Genomic DNA, 18605 nt, shown 5'->3' on the forward strand with positions numbered 1-18605 from the left:
ATACTAGCAACACATTAAATCCAACAATACATTAAAAGGATGGTACACCATACTCAAGTGGGATTTATCCCAGGGATGCAAGGATTCTTCAGTATACACAAATCAATCAATGTGATTCACCATATTAACAAACTGAAGAATATAAACCATATGATCATCTCAGTAGATGCTGAAAAGGCTTTTGACAAAATTCAACACCGATTTATGATAAAAACTCTCCAGAAAGTGGGCATAGAGGGACCTACCTCAACATAATAAAGGTCATATATGACAAACCCACAGCAAACATCATTCTCAATGGTGAAAATACAATCCCTATCAAATTACCAGTGGCATTTTTTACAGAAGTAGAACAAAAATCTTAAAATTTGTATGGAGACACAAAAGACTCCAAATACCCAAAGAGGTCTTGAGGGAAAAAAACGGAACTGGAGGAATCAGACTCCCTGACTTCAGACTATACTACAAAGCTACAGTAATCAAAACAATATGGTACTGGCACAAGAACAGAAATATAGATGAATGGAACAGGATAGAAAGCCCAGAGATAAACCCACACACCTATGGTCAACTAATCTATGACAAAGGAGGCAAGTATATACAACGGAGAAAAGACAGTCTCTTCAATAAGTGGTGCTGCGAAAACTGGACAGCTACATGTAAAAGAATGAAGTTAGAACACTCCCTAACACCATATGCAAAAATAAACTCAAAATGGATTAGAGACCAAATGTAAGACCGGACACTATAAAACTCTTACAGGAAGAACAGTCTTTGACATAAATTACAGCAAGATCTTTTTTGATTCACCTCTTTGAGTAATGGAAATAAAAACAAAAATAAACAAATGAGACCTAATGAAACTTAAAAGCTTTTGCAAAGCAAAGGAAACTACAAACAAGACAAAAAGACAAGCCTCAGAATGGGAGAAAATATTTGCAAACGAATCAACGGAGAAAGGACTAATCTCCAAAATATATAAACAGCTCATGCAGCTCAATATTAAAAAAAGAAACAAGTCAATCCACAAAGGGGCAGAAGACCTAAATAGACATTTCTCCAAAGCAGACATACAGATGGCCAATAAGCACATGAAAAACTGCTCAAGAGCACTAATTATTAGAGAAATGCAAATCAAAACTACAATGAGGTATCACCTCACACCAGTTAGAATGGGCATCATCAGAAAATCTACAAACAACAAATGCTGGAGAGGGTTTGGAGGAAAGGGAACCCTGTTGCACTGTTGGTGGGAATGTAAATTGATACAGCCACTATGGAGAACAGTATGGAGGTTCCGACAGATGAATGGAAAAAGAAGTTGTGGTACATATATACAACGAAATATTACTCAGCCATAAAAAAGGAATGAAATTGGGTCATTTGTAGAGACGTGGATGGATCTAGAGACTGTCATACAGAGTGCAGTAAGTCCGAAAGAGAAAAACAAATATATATTAATGCATATCTGTGGAACCTAGAAAAATGGTACAGATGAACTTGTTTGCAGGGCAGAAATAGAGACACAGACATAGAGAACAAACAAGGACACCAAGGGGGGGAAAGTGCCGGGGGACAGGTCGTGGTTGTGGGATAAATGGGGAGATTGGGATTGACGTTTATACACTAATATGTATAAAATAGGTATCTAATAAGATCCTGCTGTATAAAAAAATAAAATTAAAAAATTCCAGAAGATATAATTCACATACCATTTACTCATTTAAAGTGTACAATTCAATAGTATTTAGTATATTCATAAAGTTATGCCACTCTCACCATAATCTAAGTTTAGAACACTTTTATCACCCCAGGAAAACCCCATACACACTAGCAATCCCTCCCCATCACTCTTCTCCTCCCACTAGTGCTAGGCAATTACTAATCTGTTTTCTGTCTCTACATATTTGCCTATTCTGGACATTTGATAGAAATGAAATCACATACTTTGTGGTCTTTTGTAACTGGCTTCTTTCACTTAGCATATGTTTTCAAGGTCATCCATGTTGTAGCATGTATCAGTGCTTTATTTCTTTTTATTGCCAAATTGTATTCCATTGTATGAGTATGCCACATTTTGTTTATCTATTCAGCAGGAGATGGACGTTTGAGTTGTTTCCACTGTTAGCTATTGTGATAAAGCTGCTATAAATATTCATGTGCAAGTTTTTGTATGGACCTATGTTTTCATTTCTCTTGGCTGTATACCTAGGAATGGAATTGCTAGGTCGTATGGTAAATGCCAGACTATTTTCCAAAGTGGCTGCAACATTTACATTCTCAGCAGCAATGTGCTGGGGTTCCGGTTCCTCCACATCCTCACCACCACTTGTTATCATCCCTCTTTTGATCATTGTCATCCTAGTGGGCATGGGTATCTCACTGTGGTTTTGATTTGCATTTTCCTGATATACAAATATCTTTTCATGTGCTTATTGGCCATTTGTATATGTTCTTTGGAAAAAATGACTATTCACATCCTTGCTCATTTTAAAGTGTTGTTTTTGGTCTTTTTATTATTGAGTTATAAGAATTCTTTGTATACTCTAGATACAAGTCCCTTATCAGATAATATATAATTTGCAGATATTTTCTCCATGGTGTGGGTTGCTTTTTCACTTTCTTTGTGGTGTCCTTTGAAACACAAAAACTTTTAATTTTGATGAAGTCCCATTTACCTATTTTTCTTTCTGTCCCCTATGCTTTTGGTGTCATACTTAAGAAGGCTTTGCCTAACCCAAGGTCATGAAATTTACTATCTTTTCTTCAAAGAGTTTTTCTAGTGTAGCTCTCTACACTTTTTCAAGTGTAGCTCTTGTAGGTCTATGATCCATTTTGAGTTTTTTTGTGTGTTTGGAGTGAGGAATGGATTCAACTTCATTCTTTTTCATGTGGATATCCAGTTGGAAAAGACACCACATATTTGGTGTTAAGAAAAAAGCCCTCAGGTGGATCCCTAGGCAGCTATTAGCAGAAACAGGGTTACTGGAGGCTGGGAATCAAAAAGCACATGCCCACTGCATTCCTCCTCCCTGGTTAGTTTCAGATCTGTTTCTCCTTACAGACTGATGAATCTCACAGGTATCACGCTGATAGGACACCACCCTCCCTCCAGTCCTGGGTGCAACAGTTCAGCTAGGAAGTGGTTTTGGAGTTTGATATAGAGAGTAAAAGTTAAAATCTACAGTTGGCTGGGGTGTGTAAAGGGATATAATTTTTCTTGCAGACAGCTTGGCACTTTGCATTGCCTTAAAAATATACATATCCTTTGACCTAGTAATCTTAAGATTGGGGAATTTTTTCCTCGAGGATTGATCTGGTATGTGGCTCCATCTTTAGGTAAAACATTATCTATTAAACATTATTTATATTAGTAAAAACTGACTACCAAAAAGAAGTCCAACATTGTGGGATTGATTAAATAAATTTCATCAAATTATGATGAAAAATTATTTAATCATAATTTGAATGGGATATTATGTAACCACTAAACATTATAAGGAATTTGAGTCCATGGTCAAATAATTTATTTGCATACATTAATATATGATTAATAATATATTAATATATCATTATATTATATTGATTATATTATATATAATTTTATATTATATATATTAATATTATATATATTTATATAAATATATTATATATTAATATCATTAATATATAATATTTATGTTATATATTAATATGTTACTGATATTATTATTAATATATTATTTACATGTATTAATAGTATATTAATGCTATTCATTTAGTATATCATATCATCCAAATTATATCAACCAGGCTTTTATAAAAAGATCAGAAACACATATACCAATAGAACAGTGTTACCCTGGTGGTAGGATAATTGGTGTTTGAATTCTTTTTCTTATATTTCATCCTATATTTTTGGATATTTTTATAAGTAAGGCTGCTGTCATTGTGTCTAATCTCCAGGGTAAGACCCAGAAGGGCAAGAAATAGAGTTCTTTTATAATCAGGAAAAATGTTAATGAAACAATTCCTCAGCAGTGCCTTCCACATCAGTTGAATTAGACTCTGGTCCTTGTAGCTGCAGGGAGAGTCAAGGGAATGAGAATTTATGGGCTGCATTGATTTTGCACTCCTTTTTTTCGTGCTTGTTACCTGGAACCCACTGAGGGACCATTCTGCCATGTGCAGTGAGCCCTCTTAGGAAGTACCAGTGGGAGGTACAAATCAAAGCCTGGGACAGTTGGACAAGGCCTCCTGCTCTGTGCAGGAGGGCATTGGAACCAGCAACTCCCCTGGGAGAGTTCCGTGGGAATTCACTTCTGTGGGAGTGAAGAGCACCGGGGGTCTCTCAAATCTGGGAAGTGTAAACTTTTACCAGTTGGGCACTTGAACTTAAATTACTGCTGAGGACAGTGAGGCCTGAGAGAATCTTCTGAGGTCAAGTACGTGCAGCCTCCAGCTTCTTTGGAAGCCCTGATTCATCTAAGGCCAGGCCTAGTAGCGGGTGAGCTTGGGGAAAGGTCCCTTGGTCTCCTTCCCCTGCCCCTCTTGGTGACTGCTCAGTGCTTCTGTCTCTGAGATCCCCCTGGACTCCCTCTCCCTGTTACTCCTCTCTTTCTTTGGGTCTGACAGGCTTCAGTGGTACCCGCAGGCCCTGTGTCTGTACCTCCTGTCAAACTTACTTGTCCAGGGTCCTATACCTTCTGTAGTTCTGATTTCTGCCAATCTGGCAAACTTCACTGCAGTTCTGGGAAAACTGGCACACACACTGTACCCCTTCCCGGATAGTGCTTGAACTTGCACTGAAGTTGTGACCCTATGGCCAATGACAGGCAGGGACCCCAAGAGCCCTAGAGCCCTTTTCTAGATTTTGCACAGCCAGCCCTGACTGTCCCCGTGTTCCTCAGCCTATTGTAAGGACAGCGTACTCACTTCCGAAAGAAACCGGTCCCATCTATGGGATCCCGGGCTCTTCTCCTGGACAATCCATCTTTCATCATTTGGGAGAACTATTTATTTGTCTATCGTTTTTTGCCTTTTAACTTTTTTAAGTAGGCAATACTTTTGAGTAGGTCCAACTTCAAAAATTTATGAAAGCATGGAGAGCAAACTGTCCCTCCTCTGTTCCCCATCTGCCCAGTTCACTCTCTCCTCATCAAAGGGGATGGAGGGCTAGAGCCAGCTTTTCCAGATGGCAGTCCAGTGGTCTCAACTCCATTTATTGGTTGGTCCATTTTCCTCCACTGATTGGAGAGACGATCATAATGTCCCATAATGTATTTGGATCTATTTCTGGACTTTGTATTCTGTTCTGCTGCCTATTTGTATGCCAGCATCGCTGAGAACTGAGGGCGGAAGCAGCTGTGTAAGCCTTCCTCTTCCTCACCCCACTCAAAACTTCTCCTCCTTTCACATTTCACCTCCGATGTTACCTGAAAACTGGGTTTGCCTCTTGGTGGGTGTCGAGCCAACAGACACAACCAAGCCAAAGACTGGGAGAAGGAAGAATTTATTATTACTTGTAACAAGTAAGGAGAACACCAGGGATCTTTCCCAAAGCAGTGTCACCCTGAACAGCTAAATTGAGGAAGTTTTAAGCTAAGGGTACGTACATATTCATGAAGGGGCTTGAGCAGAGGAGAATTCAGCATAGATTTGGGGCAAAGGTCGACAGAGTCCAAGCTTTAATTGATTGAAGTCAGGAGAGTCAACATCATCATTCCATCCTCCACCTGGATGGGAGCCTTAGTTCCCACAGAACTCAAAGATATATTATTATGTATATCCCTTGAGGAACCAGGACCCTGCCCCAAGTCTGCACTATTGTTTCTTACTGCTCCTCCCTTGTTTCTGCATTCCCTCCCTTAAGATCATTAATTACTGAGACCTGTTCAAGGGCAAGCATTGTGGCCAGGCTTAGATCACAAAATGGCTTAGGCCAAAATTGGTTCTTTTATGTCAAGCAAGCCATTCCTGGTTCTCTTTTTCCGGGGACCCCCTACCCTATCTGCTTACACTGATATGAATAATATTCCTCACAGTGACGTCTGGGGTACCTGCTATTATCCCCATTTTATGGATTAAGAAAACGAGGAACAGAGAAGTTGAAGTAACTCACACAAGGCCACACCAGCCGTCGTGTGGAAAAGCAGTAGGAGTCCTGAGACAGATATCTAGCTACCATGTCATCTATATTCTTTTTCAGATGATGATAATGAATACTAGTAACTACAGTTTATTGAGTATCTGCTAGGCATTGTGTTGAGCACTGCAAGTACTTGGCATATAGCATCTCATTTAACTTACTCTCCGTAATAACCCTATAAGTAGATATGATTATCAGATTTGTCCACATGGGAAAATGAGGCTCAGAGGGGGTTATCTAAATTGCTAAAGGCCAAGGAAGGCCTGTGTGGCTCCAAAGACGATGCTGTTTACAATTATGCTTTACTGATCCTTCATTTTCACAATCACGATCAAATATTCTTCCTTATTCCTTTGATCTCACCTTCTTGTCAGACACCAGACATCAAGCAGTTTCCAGAGGTGCAGAGGCAAGGATGCACAGGTGTGTTAAGTCTCCTACGACTCTCTCTTCTCAACTCCTGAGGCAGTCCCACTCTCCTCACACCTCTGACACTTTTTTGCTTTCTTAGGTTTTGAAATTCTCTTGAACAACATGTAAACTCTCACTGCAGGGTCTTCGTCTTCTAAGGCAATCCATAAATGTGTTGCTGTCAAGAAAGCTGATTGGGAGGTCCGTGGTAGGTAAAAGAAGGAAAGCGAGGAGTGAATCAGCTAAGGGAGAACCTTAAAACCCAAACAGGGAAACTTAGACTTGATGGAGAGGCAGTGGGGAACCTCAAAAGATTCTTGAGTTGGGAATAAGACACAAAAATGGTGTTTAAGGAAAAGTAGTTACGGCCCATCTGAGCTCTGTGTAATCCCTGCAAAGAAAGGAAAGAACCAGGACAACAACTATACCCAATGAACCTTGTCTGTAAAGGCTTTGATCTTCAGGGCCCTTTAGTTTGTCCATCTGATCCAAATATTGTATCATCTGATTGACCTAATACCCCACTATTTTTCTCTGTGGATTAAAAGTCCTGAGAGTCTAGGAGGACAGAGAAAGGCTTCCTCCTTTGGATTGATCTCTTTATTCCAAAGACTGGGAGGAACCTTAGGCAGACTTCAGAGCCCTTAACTCAGACGATAATGTGCTTCATCATCTGACTCCTGCCTTATCTCTCTGGCCATCACCTTCTCGCCTTCTCTGCTGTGCCTCCATCCAAACTGAACACTTTCAGTTCCCACGTGTGCTGTGTTCCATTTTGCCCCTGGGCAGTTTCCTGGAATAGTTTTTGCCTCTTCTTGTCTAATTCCTTCTCCTTAAGGAGGCCTCCGTCCTCCCTCTAAGGCGGGTTGGGTGCTTTTACTATGGCTCATCAGCATCCTGCCATCTCCTGGTCGTTTCTGCTGGCTCTGTGATGGTCTGATAGCTCGCTTGTTCCCTGGACTCTGAGCTCCTAATGGGAAAGGGCCATGCCTCACTTGTCTCCAGGCTGGCGCACAACAGCTGTCCAGAAAGCACTGGCATGTGGATAATGAAGGAACATTGCCATCGGCTGGCTGTCCCCATCTGTTGCACCAACTGACTAGTTGGTGGCTCTTGGCTCCTTGAATCTCCTTGTTATCTCAACAGGAAAACCTTTGCTCCCAACTCAAAGGCAAAGGAACTCCTTCCTTCCCCAGAAGAAGACCTTTCTTTTTGGATCCCTGACCTCCTGCCCTTCAGGGTCCTGGCTCTCTCCCCAGCCCTGCCAGTAGCACCCCTCACAGCCTCCTTTCCTCAGGCCAGTAAATCAAAAAGTACTACTTCCACTGGCTGCATCAGCTTCTAAAGCTACTGGGCCACTCTGACAAAGACTCTCTCTCTCTCATCATTTTTTTTCGGCCACACCGTGCAGCTTGTGGGATCTTAGATCCCTGACCAGGGATCAAACCCAGGCCTACGGCAGTGAAAGCACTGAGTTTTAACCACCGGACTGCCAGGGAATTCCCAAAGACTATGTCTTTGACCATACCTGAGTCAGTTTCCTCTGAGTCCTCCTCTTGTCTAATCCTTGACCTTGGGCTCTGTCCTTGACCTGCTTAGTCCAGTCTTAGCGAGAATCCTGCTGACTTAGTTTAGCAAAAATCTCCTCACCCTTGGTGCCTGATCACCCTGGATATCTGATCAATGTCCTCATCCTCCACCTTTGGTATCATCACTCTGACCCGTCTTCAGCAAGAATCTCTCCCCTACTGCAGAACCCCCATTGCTGTGGTCCCTCTTGAATACAGTTTTGATTACCATCTTTAACAAGTGTCATGAATCATTTTTCTTTAATAGCATCGCCCCTGCCCCAACTCTGTATACCTTGTCCTGAACCTCAGGCCCACTTTTCCATCATTTCCATCATTTTCCCAGCACTTACTTCTCGTCTCTCTCCTCCTAGAAGCACTTCAGACTTTATTCTCTCTCTCGGCTAATTACTCCCTTCCTTTAACTTCTGTGCTCTCCCAGCACTTGATTTCCTCCTCTTCTATTTTCTCCCCAAGGTGGTACTTGTTCACCTACTTCTTAAATCTAGACCTTTCCAAGTTCATGTTTTTAACCCTCTGCTCCTCTTGCTCTGAGCACACCGCCTCTCCAGCAAGTGAACCCCCCCAAGGGCCTCAAAATGGATATTGCTGAACCATCAGCATGGTGGAAGCCTCTTAAGAAATGCTCACAGGTTATCTGGGAGTCCAAACACAGGAGGTGTTAGCAGGCATCAGCACAGCCTGTGCCCCCCAAGATCAGAATCCCTCCTGCCTGGGGTGATAGGCTGGCCCTCAGGTGTCTCTCAGAGGGTGTCTGAATGAATGGAGGGGATCTGTCGACATGACCCCCAGTACTGCTATGAGCCCATCTACCACTTGCCCCACTCCCTGGACATCCATGGGGGCAGCCACTTGCAGGGACCGCCACTGCCCATTGAGGACAAGGGTCCAGGGAGCAGTGGAAGGGGTTAGTGTTCCAGGTGCACAGGGACCAAGGTATGCCATCCAAGGTGTGGGTCAGTCAGGCTGTCCTGGTGGGCACCACTCCTACAGTCTTCACGTACACTGATTAATTATTTTTACAGCTTCTGTACTTTTCAGTGGCATCCAAACCAGCTGTAGGCTGATTGTCGTAATAATTTATGTACATTTTGCAGATCTCCTTGTCATCATTATTTTGAAAAAGTTGATTGAATTTGAAATCGGTTTACATTATCACAAAAATGTCAATATTACTGATTTGTCGGTAAAGAAAAAGAGTTATTAGATTATTCCAGTATAGTTCCAGTGTAGACTTTTGAATGATTGTAAAAATGATTTAAAAATTTGTCTTACCTCTTTGTGTAAACAAAGTTTCTTGCTGGAGATCACCAAGAATGTGAAGAGTTTTCATTAAAGCATTGTTCCCGAGTTACATGTAACCATTTCCAACCTGTGTCCCCCCCGAGAGAATGGGGAGAGTTTATAAAAAGTATGTTCACTGACACGAATTTAAGTGTATCACTTAAATATTTGAAAACATTTCATTTGGAAATTTTCTGTAAATTCAATATTTAATACCTTTCTGCAAAGGTATTAAATATTTTAATTAGTATTTTATTTTTCTTAGTATTTTATGTTTTCTTCTATTGATTGATATAAATAAAATAAAATGCTTTTTTCCCTACTAAACTCTAAATTTTCTTCAGTTTACCCCAGGACATGATGCAAATGCTCTCATTTTCTCTGTGTGCTATGACATAAAAAATGTTGGGAATTTTTAAAAACAACTTTATTGAGGTATAATTTACATACTATACGGTCCACCGTTCTAAGTGTACAAGTCAATGACTTGGGGTCATGCAACTGTCACCATCCATTTTTAGAATGTGTTCCTCATCCCAATAAGATGGGAAGTTAGTCTTGAAGGAGGGTAAGAAGGGACCAGAAGGTATTCCTGGCGAGGGCAGACCTTTGGGTCCTGAGCAGCCAGAGGGCAAGTATAAAGGTGCCGAATTCCAAGGAGTGGTGCCCCAAAGGGACAAGGAAGGCCAAGGAGAGGGTTGCTGATTAGGGGAGGGTCTGTGGCTCAGCTCAAATGCCAGCTCCTCCAGGAAGGCGTTTCCAGCTCGCATGCAGCATGCTGCTTCCTCTCCTGGGCTCCAGTGCCCACTCTCAGGGTGTAATTACAGGTCGATTTTTGCTTTGTGGCTCTACTCTTCCTGCTAGACTGAGTCTCCCCGGTTTTTTTTTTTTGGCCACTGCTGTGGCCTCTCCCGTTGCGGAGCACAGGCTCCGGACGCGCAGGCTCAGCGGCCATGGCTCACGGGCCCAGCTGCTCCGCGGCATGTGGGATCTTCCCGGACCGGGGCACGAAGCCGCGTCCCCTGCATCAGCAGGCGGACTCCCAACCACTGCGCCACCAGGGAAGCCCCTGAGTCCCCTCTTTGTGTCCCCAGGATTTAGTTCCATCTGTGGCACCCAGCAGGGCCTCCATAATCAGTTGGCACAATGGATGAATGATCTCCAGCCCTTTGCCCTCTTCTCCAAGGTCACGGGAGTTAACCAGAGGCGTGCAGGGCGATTCCCCACAGCGACTGGAGAAGAATCGACTGTCTCCATGAGTGGGGCCCCAGTACGGGCCGGATGCGGAGCCCCGGGTTCTTGGCTGGCCCTGCTTCTGACCATTTGTCCCTCTGTGCTGTCACTGCACCTTTCAGCTGTTCCACTGCCTCCAAAATGAGAGTGTGAGATCATGCATTGACTGGGTTGCCTTCCAGCTGTAAATCCCCATGATTCTGATGGTGCGTCTCTCTCCCAGCGTCTAGTGGAGCTGCCTGCATTGGAAAGGACAATTTCCAGGGAGCAAGGGAGGCAATTGTAAAGCTCTCTAGCCTCTGGCTCTGCCTGGGGACATGGTGTCATAGCGTTTGCCCAGACTACTGTAGCCATCCCCAGACACCAATGAAGGTGACAAGCAGACAGATTGCCTTCGCCACCTCAAGAAGCAGGTGTATTGGCAAGGTGGCTTCTTTGGGTGCCGGAAAAATGAAGAGGTTGAAAGCAGGCACATCAAGCTGTTTTTGAGTGCACTTAGCAGCCGCCCAGACCTGCAACCCCCTTTTGAAAAGCAGAGTTACTTCCCTAATAATAGAGCTCCATTATGCTTTATCACTAGACTCTCAGCTCTGCTCCATATTTCCCCTCGGTGTTCCCCTGCTCACTAACCCAATTATCCTCTCTTATAAACGTACAATTAAAGCCGACATAAAATACAGCCGTGACTCCACAGGAAATCTTTCTGGTGATGCCTCGAGCTGGCAGAGCGCTTGTGGCCGTGACAGAGAAGCCTCCCCCCACTGTCTGCGGTTCCCAGGTGCCTCAAGTAGGTTTCTGGGGTTGGAGTGAGAGCTGCTTCTTGGTGTCCCGTGGAAGGGATTTTAGGACTTCAGTGCTGACCCCTTGGTGTTAGGGCAGGAGGGGCAGCCCGAGGGGAGGCGATGACCCCACCCCCCACCACATCCCCCCAACTCCCTGGGCATCACAGGACCAGGCTGGGCACCCAGGACAGATCACACCTGACTCTGGTTTTCCTGTCTCAACCTGTTGTTTAATTAACATAACAAATCTTCGCAGCTGGTGGCTGTCCTCTGCTTCTCATCCCCCCTCCTCCCCGCTTCTGTATACTAATTAGTGCAAAAGCAGGGAGCAAATCTTCAAGCAGTGATTTGCCTTCTAGTAATGATTATTCTGGGAACAACCCGACCTTCTCCTAACAGATAAACACCCACACCCTGAGTTTGAACCACATGCTTCCTTCCTCATAGATTTTGGGCTTTGCGAAGGCCAGGATTAAGAACCCAATTATTGAAGAGCATAATACCACATTGGTCTCCTCTGGTTCTAAAAGACAAAAGGAATTGGGAGGAGAGAAGGGGAGATAACACCTCCAGGGGATGTGAGTCATTTAAAGGTGCTGGCTCCTCTTCTTTGCAGAAAGCCGACCCTTCTCTGCAAAGGTGGAAACTTGGTCTAGCCAACTGTCATGTGGAATGTCTCAAAAAAGCCTCTGCTAGCACCTCCCCGTCTATAAAGCGGCTCCCGCCTCAGACAGCTCTCAGCCATGCTGGCGCATGGGGGCCGCAGGGGCCAGGGACTTACACAAGTCTGTGCCTGGAGCACCGTGCACAGCAGCAGCCTGGAGAGGGATCCAAGGACAGAGGAATGGAGGCGGTGCCCCTCCAAGGCTTCCAGAGGCAGGCAGACCTTCAACCCCATCCCTGGGTCCTGGCTAGGGCACTTGCCAACAGACCCCTGTGGCTAATTAGTCCCCTAGTAAGGCTATATTGTAACATGGCAACAGAAAAGGAGTTTTTGGCCTCTGCCCACTAGGTGGTGTTTTGAAGAATAGATAGTGCACACAGATGTAGAGAACGGACATATGGACACCAGGGTGGGGGAAGAGGGGGTGAGATGAATTGGGAGACTGGGATTGACCTATATATATATACACTACTATGTATAAAATAGATAACCAACGAGAACCTACTGTATAGCACACAGAACTCTACTCAGTACTCTGTGGTGACCTAAATGGGAAGGAAATCCAAAAAAGTGGGGTTACATGTATACGGGTGGCTGATTCACTTTGCTATACAGCAGAAACTAACACAACATTGTAAAGCAACTCTACTCCAATAAAAATTAATTAAAAGAAAAAGAATAGATAGTGCATATTGTGTTTGAGGGGATTTCGTTTATCGTTTCTTTTTTCCTCCCTAGTACTCCCTTCCACCTTGGAGGTTAATCTCCTTCGTTTCGTCCCCACTTTCACTCCCTCTGCCAAACACACAGTCATATAACCTTAATCATTTCACTTTCTCCCCATCTCTTCTCACACTGTTCTCACCTGTTCAGGGGTTGGGAAGGCCTGGGCTCTGTGTGGGAGTATTCAGTAATCAATTAGCGATGTCTGCCAGGGACGGGGATGTGGGCGGTACCAAGTAAGCTATTTATCTACCATTCCTACCCTTTAAAAATTTCTTTTTTGATTGTGGTAAAATCCATTTAACTTACAATTTACCATCTTAACCATGTTTAACAATCTTAACCATGTGGTAAAATACATATAACTTACAATTTACCATCTTAACCATGTATTAATACACTAAATACTACCATCAGGAGTATTAAGTATATTCACATTGTTGTGCAACCAACCTCCAGATCTTTTTCATCCTGCAAAACGGAAACTAGACTCATGAATCAATAGCTCCCCATCCCCCCTCTCCTCCCAGCCCCTGGTAATCACCATTCTACTTTGTTTCTATGAGCCTGACTACTCTAGATAAATGGAATCATACAATATTTGGTATTTTGTGTCTGGCTTACTTCGCTTAGCAGAACGTCTTCAAACTTCATCCAGTTTGTAGCATGTGTCAGAATTTCCTTTCTTCCTAAGGCTTAACAATATTCCATTCTATGTATATTCCACATTTTGTTTATCGATTCATCTGTCAAAGGACATTTGGGTTACTTCCATCTTTGGGCTATTGTAAATAATGCTGCTATGAACATGGCTGTGCAAATACCTGATCCTTTTAAAAAATTTCCAACAATTCAATGATCTAACCCAGTGGTTTTCAACTCTGTTTATATTAGAACCACCTGTAGAGCTTTTAAAAAATACTGTCCCCTGAAACACCACCCTAATTAAATCTAAATGTCTAGTGGTAGAGTCCATTGACCAGAATCAGAGGTGCTGGGTAAAAATACCGATTCTTGGGAGACTGTGATTCAGTTGGTCTGGGATAGGGCCCAGAAATCTTTACATTGAAAAAAGAACCTCAGGGTATTTTCATGATTGGGCATTTTAGAAATTACTGTCTAAATCATCAGTTAAAGGTCACCCTGACCCCCACAAAACTTTTATCCTTTGGTCATAAATGGCCTCAAATCATTTGCTAGTTATCTTGGTCTTATATCCCCACCTGGATTGTAAATTCATAAACTTGTAGAATTTCTGAACTCAAAGAAACCCTAGAGACAAGATAATCTGTTCCACGGAGGCCACACCTTAGTCAATTTCAGGGCTCTGTCTAGAAGCAGTTCAAAATTCCCTCCACTCAATGGTAATTTAAATTTTTGCTTTCCAACAGTGCCAAGGCAGCCCAGCACTTTACTTTTAAGAAAGATTGTACGTGATTACTGTCGTTCTGGTGACGGGGTTGGTGCTTACATGTAGACCTCCTGCTGCTCTGAGAAACCCCTGTCAATGGATAACTGGTATGGGGTCATGAAATGTAAGGAATTGAATGACAAAATGGTCTAAACTGTGCCTGCCATGGCACCAGGTGACGATATAACTGACTTGACTTTTAGGCCAGGTTCAAATCCACATCTGCTGTGAGACCCTGGACCAGTATGGATGTAATTATACTTTCTTAATTAAGTCATAAATCGTAAGAGTTCACAATAATGGAACACTGACTATTCATCAGGTGGCATGCTAGATGGATTACATGGAAAATTTGATAGGTCTAGGAAGAAACAAGCTTAGAAGTTTTAAGTGACTTGTCTAGAGTGACTTGCTAGCGAGTGGCTAGCAAGGCTTGGATTTGGAGTTGGTATGATTTCTCAGTCCATTCTCTTAATCACTGTGCTATTTTGTGTCGATAAAAAGAGATGAGGTGATAAAATGTTTAGCATAGTGTCTAGAAGCTCAGTAAGTGGCCATCATCACCATCATCATCAACATTATCATCATTGCAACAGCAAGTAACCCTTACATAGCTCTTATTATGTGCCAGAAAGGCATTATTTTAAGCACTTAACATAGATTTATTTGCAAAATACCCCTATGAAGTAGTACCATTATAACAGATTTTATAGGTGAGGAACCTCAGGCACAAAAAAGATTACATAACACAAAGTTATACAGCTAGTAAGTGACAAAGGTGGGATTCAAACTAGGGAATCTGGCTCCAAACTTTAATGCCATTAACCAGTGCACTCTGCTGCCTTTCAGGTGGTAAATGGTAAGTACTGCTACTACTAATGGTTAGTAATAAGGCCCTCGGTTGCTTTCAACACAGTGTTTTCTTACATTCTTTCCTGTAGACATCCCCTTAAGATAAAAATAAATATAATAGATTCGAGTGTCCTTTTTATGTCTCCCCTTTCTGCCCACTCAAAATTCTTATACGGTTCAATCTAATACTATTTCACGGCACCTGATTTCGTAGTCATTTTGGAAGTGACCTCTGGGAAAGGGATATTCTTGGTGTTATTACATTTTTTAACCTGGAAGAGACCTTTGAGATTCTCTTAGGACAGAAGTCTCTAAGATAGAGTGCTTGTACCCTACAGGATGCACAAGGTTATCCATTGGGATTGGGAAAGAGAAAAATACAAGTATAAAACCAAAGAAATTAAAGGCCGTGGTGATCTTCCTGTTGTTAAGTCCAACGGGCCCCTCCTAGACATTATTATAGTGACTCCTCGGCTGGTCCCTGCCGAACACCCCCTTCTTGAACCATTCATCTCCCTTAACTGAGTGAGGTCACCCTTGTACCTTTTATTCTGTGTCTCTCTCTGACTGCTCCTTCTCAGTATCCCAGTCCCTGTATTTAAAAGAATTAAAAAAAAAATAGTACATGGATTGACACAGTATCTTCACTTGCTCTAGGGGTCACGTATAGTAGGTCCTGTGTCCGAGTCAAAGGTGGAGGGTCTATAGCACGGACAAAGCTGCCTTCCTTGTTTCATTTCCTTTTGGCATGTTTATGCATGCTGTTATGGGTTGAATCGTTCCCACAAAAAGGTGTGTTGAAGTCCTAACACCCCAGTACCACAGAATGGGATTTATTTGGAAATGGAGTTGGTTGTAGAAGTGAGACCATATTGAATTAGGGTGGGACACCTAACGTGGCTGGTGTCATTATAGGAAGAGGAGAAGAGACACAGAGGTAGAGACAGAGAGAGAAGACAGCCACATGAGATGGGGGATATATTGGAATGAAGAATCAATAAGGCAAGGAATGCCAAGGATTGCCAGCAAACACCAGCAGCTAGAAGAGGTAAGGAAAGATTCTCCTCTTCAGGTTTTAGAGGGAGTCTGACTCTGCTGACACCCTGATTTCAGACTTTTAGCTTCCAGAACTGTGAAGCAATACATTTCTGTTGTTTTAAGCCCCCTTAGTTTGTGGAACTTTGTTATGGCTGCCACAGGAAACTAATAACACGCACCTATGTAGGTAGATTTATGAATTATATTTCTGTTTAAATGAAACTATCCCTCACCAAATGGGCACTCTGAAAAGACAGCCCCATTTGGAGACTACACCTCTGATGCAAGGTTAAGTGGACCCCAGGGACGTGGCAGCACTGCCCCTCTCTCCATTGACCACTATCGTGAGGAAAAAATTATGACAGCTCCATCGAAGCTGGTAGGAAGTCAGACAAAATGTCTTGAGATTACCAAGATATTTGATCTATTGATTATCATCTACTATTATTATGATAAATCAATCTTACCTCAGTTCATATTAGGCCTTGAGGTATTAGCTGATGATGGTATCAAGCCATCACAATCAACAGGACATTTAATATTCCTTATTTCATCTTTCTCTCATCCTATTAAATATTTTATTTTTATGCCCTTTAATAATACATGCAATATTTCTTCATTAAAGCACCTTATAAATGAAAGGATAAATAAATGCATATGTATCGGTAGTATGTACTCATTTCTTTTTTATTGATGGGACACATGATCAAGTCAACACACACCCCCCTTTTATGCATGAGGAAGCAGGTCTTGGATGGTTATGTGAATTCGTTACCCAAGGTCACAATTTGAATTTGGTTCTTCTGACTCTAGGCTGGGGTCAAGCTTCTACACCACTCTCTCTCCTTCAAAGATGTAGTGAGGTGCACACTTTGCCTGATTTTAGCATCAGGAGGCCTTGGGCAATTTTGAGTCAGCTGCTCCTGTTTAGCAAGCCTTGTGGGGAGCAGAGGTGTTCCAGCAGGGGCAGGCAATTGTGGACCTGAATTCTGGCTCTACTTCTCACTAGTTGTGTGACCTGGGGTAAGTACTTTGACCTCTCTGGTCCTCACTTTCTTTAATTATAAGATGCAAATAATTGTGTTTTTGGCATAGGATTATTTTTAAAGAATAAATTATATAATGTTGTCAAAGTGTAAACTACATGATAGTAGTAAACTCTAGTAGTAAGAGTTGATGTTACTGTTGAGATTATAAAGGTATAGGAGACATAGTTCTGTCTTATATATGGAGGGGTTCCTGCAGACCAATGGATAAGACCCATGTCCAAATGTGAATATGATTCACCTGGCTGAGCATGTGGCACAGAGGTAGTGTGGTGCTGCAAGTGGCTCCCCAGCCCAGGCAGCCCAGTGATGGCTTCTGTGGGCTGAAATTGGCTGGATGGGAGACCTGTAATTCCTACTACCTTTCCTTGAGTCCTGGTCTTATTCTTGGTACTAAGAAATCAGCATGGCTGAATGGGAGTCACTTAATTCTCTTGTCTTGGTCGCAGGCAAATGTCTTGATGGGGAGTCCTCTCTCTCACCTCTATCCACTCCTCAATCCGCTTTTGTCCATCAACTGCCTGGAAGCTGCCCAACCAAGGCCCATAGTGGCCTCCTTGTTGTCAGGTCTAGTGGATACCTCTTGCGAGTTACCATGCCACCTTGGCTGTTTTGGTCACTGTTTGGGAGCATTTGACCCCTTCCTTCTTCTGGAAGCATCCTCTCTTAATTGAGGAACACCACACTCTCTTGAATTTCCTCCTTTCTGTGCACACCCGTTCTCACTCTCTGGCTCACATTCTTCTACTTTATATTTATATCCTGGGATTTCTCCCAGTTCTGCCTCAGGCCTCTGTTCTTCCTGGACAATCCCATCTATGGGCTTGGCTTCCAATGTCCTTGGCATCACTGATTCTCAAACAGAGGGATGGCTGTCAGAAATGTTGGGCGATGCACCAGCTATCACCAACATTCACTGTCATACTGGTCCTTGTTGGGGATGGTGGTTCCTCAGTTGTATATGTGTGTGTATGTAATGTGTGTATCTGTTGAGAAACTCTTATTTGACGCTGACAGATCCCAATCCATCACCTGTACATGTAGGTGCTACTACACGGATCTACTTGGATGTCCACTAAGCACGTCACACTCAGTCTAACCCAAGTGACACCAAGCTCTCCCATAACCTTGCTCCTTTCCTTGCATCTCCACTTTCAGTGAGTGACACCACCATGCAAACAGTCGCTCAGGCCAAAACTTGGCTGTCATACTTGCTTGTACTGTTCCGTTACCCCTGATCCGATGCCCACAATCAATTACCAAGCCCTTGTGAATCTACCTTCTGAAAATCCTTTGCCTCAGATCATTTCTCCTCTTTCCATGGATGCTACCCTCCTCACTTCCACCCTCCAGTCCATTGGCCACATGGAGCCTTCTCAATGCAATCTCATCATGGCACTCCCCTGCCTGAGTGCTTCTGTGGTTTCCTGTTGCCCTCCAGGTTC

This window comes from Physeter macrocephalus, chromosome 2, assembly GCF_002837175.3.
Source record: "Physeter macrocephalus isolate SW-GA chromosome 2, ASM283717v5, whole genome shotgun sequence".
Lineage (NCBI taxonomy): Eukaryota > Metazoa > Chordata > Mammalia > Artiodactyla > Physeteridae > Physeter > Physeter macrocephalus.